The sequence below is a fragment of the Manis javanica genome, chromosome 3, assembly GCF_040802235.1.
Source record: "Manis javanica isolate MJ-LG chromosome 3, MJ_LKY, whole genome shotgun sequence".
NCBI classification, from domain to species: domain Eukaryota; kingdom Metazoa; phylum Chordata; class Mammalia; order Pholidota; family Manidae; genus Manis; species Manis javanica.
Window position 1 is genome coordinate 135340679 of NC_133158.1, and position 10661 is coordinate 135351339.

General features: G+C 40.3%; 1 long non-coding RNA gene across 1 annotated transcript in view; it reads left to right on the forward strand.

Annotated features, from left to right (window-relative positions):
- LOC140848462 (uncharacterized) overlaps positions 1-10661 on the forward strand; it is a 60627-nt gene that overhangs the window by 23912 nt on the left and 26054 nt on the right. The window lies entirely within an intron of this gene.

Consider the following 10661-nt stretch of genomic DNA (forward strand, 5'->3'; position numbering starts at 1 on the left):
TCACAGCTGCACAATGACATCTTGTGACTATTAGTGGGTATATCAAAATACCTGGACCTTGGGTTGTTGGTTTACATGAACAGAGGTTCATTTCCAAAGGACAGGCTGGACAAGTACAGTAATTTGACTACAGCTCTCCATAAAACAGGCTTTTCATATATCTGTAATGAAGTAACTATGTACATATTTGCCAATAATGAGGAACTACATTTGCTTGAAGTATATATTCTTAGTATTAACAGACATAATAAAATATTCCATTAATTTTAAATAGCAAATATGTATTTTTGAATATTTTATTTCATTAAAAAATATTGTAACCTGCACATATTGCATATAACAATTCTTTAGTCAACAGCTTTAAAAAAACTTTTATTATGGGAAATTTCAAACATAAACAAAAGAAGAGTGGATAGTATAGTGAACCTCATTATTCACATTCAGTTTCTGCAAGTATCAATTCATGGTCAAGCTTGTTTCACCTACACTTTCACCAACTTGCTTATAACCTCCTCTCAGTGAATTTTTTTGAAGCAAATACCTGACATGATATTGTTGGGAGAGACACTCTTCATTGGGCGTTTTTTGTTCTAACGGACCTTGCTGGGTGGACCAAGACTGAAAGGCCCTTCCTGGTCTTTTACCAGGGCCATTTTAAGAAATGAAGTAACATTTCTTCCCTACCCCTCCACATTCCACTCCCATGAATGGACAAAGAACAGGCTTGCTTACTGCTGGCTATAAAACAAGTGGGTGCCACAAGCTCAGTGTCCCTCAGCTGTGCAGCGTCCTCCAGGCCATCTGTGTTGCCCCTTTGGCAATCGAGAGCGAGGAGAACCAACACAAATGTGCTAATGTTTGTGCTGCTTATGTGTCTTGAGTAATTAAGTCCTTTGTCTCTGACCCAAGAGTCTTGAGTATTCTGTCCAGCTCCATAAAAAAATATGTGGCTATGGCTAATTTATTAGGTTGGAGATAAAATAAAATAAAATCCAAGATGTAACATATATCAGTTTATCTGTATATATTTCTACATACATTTCTAAAAGATAGAACTCTTTAAAAAAACTTAGTAAGATGAATAAGTTTTAGAGATCTGTTGTACAACTTGTGCCTATAGTTAACAGTATTGTATTGTGCACTTAAAAATTTAAGAGGAAATATTTCATGTTAAATGTGCTTATCACAATTAAAAAACCCTTCACAGTACTATTACTATATCTAAAAAATGACAACAATTCTTTAATAGCATTGAGTATCCCCAATTGTGTTCAAATTTTCCCAATTGTTTAATTTTTTTTTTTTTACAGTGTATTCAATAAGCATTTAAATATTTGTATTGGGTGACTTGAATCTTAAAAAAAAATTTTTTATTGTGGTAAAAAGAAAAAAAGTATATATAAAACATAGAATTTGTGGTTTTAACCATTTTTAAATGTATGATTCAGTGGCATTAATTATATCCACAACGTTGTACAGGCATCCTCAGTACCTGTTTCCAAAACTTACCTCTGGGTGATTTGAATCTTTAGTATCTTTTAATCTATTAGTTTTCTTCTTCCCTTTCTCTGTTTTTCTTTGCAGTTGATTTGTTGAAGCAAATCAGTTCATTTTTACTACATAGTTATACAGTTTCTACTGATTTTTCCCACAGTTTGGATTTGGTTATATTCATAACTGTTCCACAGACTTTGACCAGAGGTTGTTTCTTTTTGCTATGTTAGCAGATTTATGATCATAGTCTAGATCCTTTATTTTTTAGGGGTGCAAAATGGTGATATTTGAATTCTTATTGCTTTTTAATAGCAGTAATACTTTCATAGAGGAAGCAGTTGCACAGCACTCCTTTGTATGGATGTGTTTGTTCAATCTGTCTAAAAAGAATATTTCACAAGTAGCAAACACAGTTTTACTGTCATTGGTTTTCAAACATAAGACAGGGTTTTTTGTTGTTGCTATTGTTTGTTTCATCCTTACAGAGGGTACAAGGAATGCTCAAGACTAAAGTGGCTTTTGCCGAAAAATAAAAAATGATTTCTCTACAGTAATATGAGTAAAATTTTTTACCCTCCAAAGTACTTTTTGTTACTAAATTGGGTCTTTCATTAAAAAATACCCTGGAGTAATTAATCTGGAGAGAAAGCTCTCTGAGCATAGGTAAGCAGTTTCAGTCTCCTCTTCCAAAGAAGAGTGCTGAGAGCTGGGGAAAGCCTCCTTTATCTGTGTCCTCTGGCTCTGTTTTTATATATGGATCTAAAATTAAGCACTGCTTTTTTTTAGTGAGAGTATATGCCAAGATGGCATATCAGAACATTTTCCTTACAGCACCACTGAGACACATCTGTCCAAGTATATCCATTATCAACTCCATTGACTCATTTAGCAGGGATGAGAAATTCAAAAACCATCATACGAACTGAACCACACAATGCCTTTGCCACTAAAAACATTAATTAAGCTTTTCTTTTTATTCCTACCATAACATCTGTTAACTTATATTTGAAATATAATACAATGTAATATAATTATAATATAATTTTATGTTGGCAAAAAACCCTGCTGTTTTCATATTAAAAATGAAAGAAATAGGGCGGGAGCCAAGATGGCGGCGTGAGTAGAGCAGTGGAAATCTCCTCCCAAAAACACATAGAGCTATGAAAATATAACAAAGAAAAATCTTCCTAAAATAGAGACCACAGGACACAGGACAACATCCAGACCACATCCACACCTGCAAGAACCCAGCGCCTTGTGAAGGGGGTAAGATACAAGCCCCAGCCCGGCGGGACCCGAGCGCCCCTCCCCCCGGCTCCCGGCGGGTGGAGAGAAACCGGAGCAGTTTTTTTTTTTGGCGAGCGCTTTTTGGAAGCCTTAGAGGGACGGGCCCCCGTTGCTGGGGAGGCAGGGTGGCGGGACCGGTGAGGAGGTGCCTGGGAACAGTGCCGGAGGACAAAGAATATCCCGCGTTTCTCCCTGCGAGACCTGGGGGCGGGTGCCTGAGACCGGTGCCTGAGGACGGAGGAGGTCGCGCGTTTTTCCCCTTTTTTTTTTTCTCTTTTTGGCAAGCGCTTTTTGGAAGCCTTGAAGGGACGGGGACCCCAGTGCTAGGGAGGCACGGTGGCGGGACTGGTGAGCGGGTGGCTGGGACCGGCGCCTGAGGACAAAGAATATCCCCCGTTTTTCCCTGCGGGACCGGTGGGCGGGTGCCTGAGACCGGCACTTGAGGACAGAGGAAATCGCGCGTTTTTCCCCTTTTTTTTTTCTCTTTTCTGCGAGTGCTTTTTGGAAGCCTAAAAGGGACAGGGACCCCGGTGCTAGGGAGGCAGGGCGGCGGGACTGGTGAGCGGGTGCCTGGGACCGGCACCTGAGGACAAAGAATATCCCGCATTTTTCCCTGTGGGACCGGTGGGTGGGTGCCTGAGACCAGCACCTGAGGACGGAAGAAATCGCGCGTTTTTCCCCTTTTTTTTCTCTCTTTTTGCCAAGTGCTTTTTGGAAGCCTTGAAGGGACAGGGACCCCGGTGCTAGGGAGGCAGGGCGGCAGGACTGGTGAGCGGGTGCGTGGGACCAGTGCCTGAGGACAAAGAATATTGAGCGTTCCTTCCCTGCGGGACCGGTGGGTGGGTGCTTTTTGGAAGCCTTGAAAGGACAGGGACCCTGGTGCTAGGGAGACAGGGCAGCAGGACCAGTGCGCGGGTGCCTGGGACCGGCACCTGAGGAAAAAAAAAAAAAAAAAATCGCGTGTTTTTTCTTTTTTTTTTCCTTTCTGTTCCCTCTCTCATTGTTGCTGTTGTTGTTTTGGTTTGGAGAGTGCTTTTTGGAAATCTTAAAGGGGCAGGACAGGTCACTTAGACCAGAAGCAGGGAATCTGGGGATCTCTGGGCACTCTAACCCCCTGGGCAGCAGGGAGCACAGAGGCCCCTTACGGAGATAAATAGTCTCCTGGCTGCTCCCCCTCTAACGGGGCTCCACCATTTTGGAGGAACAGCCCCAGCCAGGCCAAGCCCACAGCAACAGTGGAGATAAACCCCAAAGCAACTGGGCAGGAAGCAGAAGCCCTGTCTGCGCACAGCTGCCCAGCACAAGCCACTAGAGGTCGCTATTCTCCCAGGAAAAGGCTACAAACCAACAAGAAGGGAAGCTCTTCCAGCGGTCACTTGTACCAGCTCTGCAGACTATCTCTATCACCATGAAAAGGCAAAACTACAGGCAGACAAAGATCACAGAGACAACACCTGAGAAGGAGACAGACCTAACTAGTCCTCCTGAAAAAGAATTCAAAATAAAAATCATGAACATGCTGACAGAGATGCAGAAAAAAATGCAAGAGCAATGGGATGAGATGCAGAGAAAAATGCAAGAGCAGTGGGATGAGATGCAGAGAAAAATGCAAGAGCAGTGGGATGAAGTCCGGAAGGAGATCACAGATGTCAGGAAAGAGATCACAGAAGTGAAACAATCCCTGGAAGGATTTATAAGCAGAATGGATAAGATGCAAGAGGCCATTGAAGGAATAGAAGCCAGAGAACAGGAACGTATAGAAGCTGACATAGAGAGAGATAAAAGGATCTCCAGGAATGAAACAACACTAAGAGAAATATGTGACCAATACAAAAGGAAAAACATTCGTATTATAGGGATACCAGAAGAGGAAGAAAGAGGAAAAGGGATAGAAAGGGTCTTTGAAGAAATAATTGCTGAAAACTTCCCCAAACTGGGGGAGGAAATAATCGAACAGACCATGGAATTATACAGAACCCCCAACAGAAAGGATCCAAGGAGGACAACACCAAGACACATAATAATTAAAATGGCAAGGATCAAGGACAAGGAAAGAGTTTTAAAGGCAGCTAGAGAGAAAAAGGTCACCTATAAAGGAAAACCAATCAGGCTAACATCAGACTTCTCAACAGAAACCCTACAGGCCAGAAGAGAATGGCATGATATACTTAATGCAATGAAACAGAAGGGCCTTGAACCAAGGATACTGTATCCAGCACGACTATCATTTAAATATGATGGTGGGATCAAACAATTCCCAGACAAGCAAAAGCTGAGGGAATTTGCTTCCCACAAACCACCTCTACAGGGCATCCTACAGGGACTGCTCTAGATGGGAGCACCCCTAAAAAGAGCACAGAACAAAACACACAACATATGAAGAAGGGAGGAGGAGGAATAAGAAGAGAGAGAAGAAAAGAATCTCCAGACAGTGTATATAACAGCTCAATAAGCGAGCTAAGTTAGGCAGTAAGATACTAAAGAAGCTAACCTTGAACCTTTGGTAACCACGAATCTAAAGCCTGCAATGGCAATAAGTACATATCTTTCAATAGTCACCCTAAATGTAAATGGACTTAATGCACCAATCAAAAGACATAGAGTAATAGAATGGATAAAAAAGCAAGACCCATCTATATGCTGCTTACAAGAAACTCACCTTAAACCCAAAGATAAGCATAGACTAAAAGTCAAGGGATGGAAAAACATATTTCAGGCAAACAACAGTGAGAAGAAAGCAGGGGTTGCAGTACTAATATCAGACAAAATAGACTTCAAAACAAAGAAAGTAACAAGAGATAAAGAAGGCCACTACATAATGATAAAGGGCTTAGTCCAACAAGAGGATATAACCATTCTAAATATATATGCACCCAATACAGGAGCACCAGCATATGTGAAGCAAATACTAACAGAACTAAAGAGGGAAATAGACTGCAATGCATTCATTGTAGGAGACTTCAACACACCACTCACCCCAAAGGATAGATCCACCGGGCAGAAAATAAGTAAAGACACACAGGCACTGAACAACACACTAGAACAGATGGACCTAATAGACATCTATAGAACTTTACATCCAAAAGCAACAGGATATACATTCTTCTCAAGTGCACATGGAACATTCTCTAGAATAGACCACATACTAGCTCACAAAAAGAGCCTCAGTAAATTCCACAATATTGAAATTCTACCAACCAATTTTTCAGACCACAAAGGTATGAAAGTAGAAATAAATTCTACAAAGAAAACAAAAAGGCTCACAAACACATGGAGGCTTAACAACATGCTACTAAATAATCAATGGATCAATGAACAAATCAAAATAGAGATCAAGGAATATATAGAAACAAATGACAACAACAACACTAAGCCCCAACTTCTGTGGGATGCAGCGAAAGCAGTCTTAAGAGGAAAGTATATAGCAATCCAGGCACACTTGAAGAAGGAAGAACAATCCCAAATGAATAGTCTAACATCACAATTATTAAAACTGGAAAAAGAAGAACAAATGAGGCCTAAAGTCAGCAGAAGGAGGGACATAATAAAGATCAGAGAAGAAATAAACAAAATTGAGAAGAATAAAACAATAGCAAAAATCAACGAAACCAAGAGCTGGTTCTTTGAGAAAATAAACAAAATAGATAAGCCTCTAGCCCAACTTATTAAGAGAAAAAGAGAGTCAACACAAATCAACATAATCAGAAATGAGAATGGAAAAATCACGACAGACTCCACAGAAATACAAAGAATTATTAAAGACTACTATGAAAACCTATATGCCAACAAGCTGGAAAACCTAGAAGAAATGGACAACTTCCTAGAAAAATACAACCTCCCAAGACTGACCAAGGAAGAAACACAAAAGTTAAACAAACCAATTACAAGCAAAGAAATTGAAACAGTAATCAAAAAACTACCCAAGAACAAAACCCCGGGGCCGGACGGATTTACCTCGGAATTTTATCAGACACACAGAGAAGACATAATACCCATTCTCCTTAAAGTGTTCCACAAAATAGAAGAAGAGGGAATACTCCCAAACTCATTCTATGAAGCCAACATCACCCTAATACCAAAACCAGGCAAAGACCCCACCAAAAAAGAAAATTACAGACCAATATCCCTGATGAACGTAGATGCAAAAATACTCAATAAAATATTAGCAAACAGAATTCAACAGTATATCAAAAGGATCATACACCATGACCAAGTGGGGTTCATCCCAGGGATGCAAGGATGGTACAACATTCGAAAATCCATCAACATCATCCACCACATCAACAAAAAGAAAGACAAAAACCACATGATCATCTCCATAGATGCTGAAAAAGCATTTGACAAAATTCAACATCCATTCATGATAAAAACTCTCAGCAAAATGGGAATAGAGGGCAAGTACCTCAACATAATAAAGGCCATATATGATAAACCCACAGCCAGCATTATACTGAACAGCGAGAAGCTGAAAGCATTTCCACTGAGATCGGGAACCAGACAGGGATGCCCACTCTCCCCACTGTTATTTAACATAGTACTGGAGGTCCTAGCCACGGCAATCAGACAAAACAAAGAAATACAAGGAATCCAGATTGGTAAAGAAGAAGTTAAACTGTCACTATTTGCAGATGATATGATACTGTACATAAAAAACCCTAAAGACTCCACTCCAAAACTACTAGAACTGATATCGGAATACAGCAAAGTTGCAGGATACAAAATCAACACACAGAAATCTGTAGCTTTCCTATACACTAACAACGAATCAATAGAAAGAGAAATCAGGAAAACAATTCCATTCACCATTGCATCAAAAAGAATAAAATACCTAGGAATAAACCTAACCAAGGAAGTGAAAGACTTATACTCTGAAAACTACAAGTCACTCTTAAGAGAAATTAAAGGGGACACTAATAAATGGAAACTCATCCCATGCTCATGGCTAGGAAGAATTAATATCGTCAAAATGGCCATCCTGCCGAAAGCAATATACAAATTTGATGCAATCCCTCTCAAATTACCAGCAACATTCTTCAATGAATTGGAACAAATAATTCAAAAATTCATATGGAAACACCAAAGACCCCGAATAGCCAAAGCAATCCTGAAAAAGAAGAATAAAGTAGGGGGGATCTCACTCCCCAACTTCAAGCTCTACTACAAAGCCATAGTAATCAAGACAATTTGGTACTGGCACAAGAACAGAGCCACAGACCAGTGGAACAGATTAGAGACCCCAGAAATTAACCCAAACATATATGGTCAATTAATATTTGATAAAGGAGCCATGGACATACAATGGCAAAATGACAGTCTCTTCAACAGATGGTGCTGGCAAAACTGGACAGCTACATGTAGGAGAATGAAACTGGACCATTGTCTAACCCCATATACAAAGGTAAACTCAAAATGGATCAAAGACCTGAATGTAAGTCACGAAACCATTAAACTCTTGGAAAAAAACATAGGCAAAAACCTCTTAGACATAAACATGAGTGATCTCTTCTTGAACATATCTCCCCGGGCAAGGAAAACAACAGCAAAAATGAGCAAGTGGGACTACATTAAGCTGAAAAGCTTCTGTACAGCGAAAGACACCATCAATAGAACAAAAAGGAACCCTACAGTATGGGAGAATATATTTGAAAATGACAGATCTGATAAAGGCTTGACGTCCAGAATATATAAAGAGCTCACACGCCTCAACAAACAAAAAACAAATAACCCAATTAAAAAATGGGCAGAGGAACTGAACAGACAGTTCTCCAAAAAAGAAATACAGATGGCCAAGAGACACATGAAAAGATGCTCCACATCGCTAATTATCAGAGAAATGCAAATTAAAACTACAATGAGGTATCACCTCACACCAGTAAGGATAGCTGCCATCCAAAAGACAAACAACAACAAATGTTGGCGAGGCTGTGGAGAAAAGGGAACCCTCCTACACTGCTGGTGGGAATGTAAATTAGTTCAACCATTGTGGAAAGCAGTATGGAGGTGCATCAAAATGCTCAAAACAGACCTACCATTTGACCCAGGAATTCCACTCCTAGGAATTTACCCTAAGAACGCAGCAATCAAGTTTGAGAAAGACAGATGCACTCCTATGTTTATCGCAGCACTATTTACAATAGCCAAGAATTGGAAGCAACCTAAATGTCCATCTGTAGATGAATGGATAAAGAAGATGTGGTACATATACACAATGGAATACTACTCAGCCATAAGAAGTGGAAAAATCCAACCATTTGCAGCAACATGGATGGAGCTGGAGAGTATTATGCTCAGTGAAATAAGCCAAGCGGAGAAAGAGAAATACCAAATGATTTCACTCATCTGAGGAGTATAGGAACAAAGGAAAAACTGAAGGAACAAAACAGCAGCAGAATTACAGAACCCAAAAATGGACTAACAGGTACCAAAGGGAAAGGAACTGGGGAGGATGGGTGGGCAGGGAGGGATAAGGGGGGGGAAGAAGAAGGGGGGTATTAAGATTAGCATGCATGGGGGGGAGGGAGAAAGGGGAGGGTGGGCTGCACAACACAGAGAGGACAAGTAGTGACTCTACAACATTTTGCTAAGCTGATGGACAGTAACCGTAATGTGGTTGTTAGGGGGGACCTGATATAGGGGAGAACATAGTAAACATAGTATTCTTCAGGTAAGTGTAGATTAAAAATTTAAAAAAAAAAAAAAAGAAAGAAAGAAAGAAAAGGGGGATTACTCCTTAACAGGATAAAACTATTGGTAAATCAAAGATCAACGCATGCTTTAAATATCCTTAATGTTGATCACTTAAAGGGTGTCAGATGATCAGCTATGGAGGTACTCTTTTCTGATAATATTCCTTTCTCTTAATTAAAAAAAAAAAAAAAAAAGCAGTTACTGTGTGCTGAACTCCAATGAGTTCTGCACAGTGGTATAGAGGGCATGTCAAAGTGTGGGCAAAGGGTCTGTTTGTTTCTACGCAGAAGATCAAGGCCTAGCTTGGATACCCAGAAAATGAACTAAGATACGATATGAGGAGGAGCTTCTGGCATCAGCACTCTCTGGAGGACTCGTGCCGGGGGATGATCATCAAAAAGCCTCCACAGGGATCCGGACGATGCTGCGGTTGTGGCTGCATCCAGCCCACCATCTCCTGGACTTGCCATGAGAAGGAGGAGGGAGATGTCTAGGCTGGCATGTGCATACAGTGAGACAACGAATTTGACTGGATCTGTACTGTTGGAACTCAACCAGGAGTTGGGAGGGGTGCAAGTTTTAGCACCCCAAAATCTCATGACTATAGACTATCTATGGTTAAAAGAACATATGGGATGTGAACAGATCCCAGAAATGGACTGCTTTAATTTGTCTGATGGTTCAAGTACAGTTGGAAAATATCCATCATATCATAGATAAATTTTCACAAATGCCTAGGGTGCCTAAATGGTTTTCTTGGCTTCACTGGAGATGGCTGGTAATTATAGATTTGCTTTGTTTATGTCACCGTATTCCTATTATGTCAATATGTGTGTGCAAATTAGTTAGTAGTTTAAAACCTATACATACTTAAGGTACTATACAAGAAGATATGTCAAAGAAATAATCAATCCTCCCAAGTTTCCTTCATATGCTACATCTATAGCTTTTCTTCTTCCTTCCTAATTACAAACTTTAAATAGAATTCGTGCCTCATATCGAATTTACCGAGTATCATAATTCCTCCAGGTGGTAAAGATACCTCGAGACAAGTGCTGGGCATAGAAGCCACAGGGCATAAATCTGCAAAGAAGTAAAAAGCTAACCTTTGCAAACAATATGGCTTCTCTCTCACTTACCAACTTTACATTTCCCTGTATGGCCCCGGAAGATGACTGGTTAGCCAGAGACGG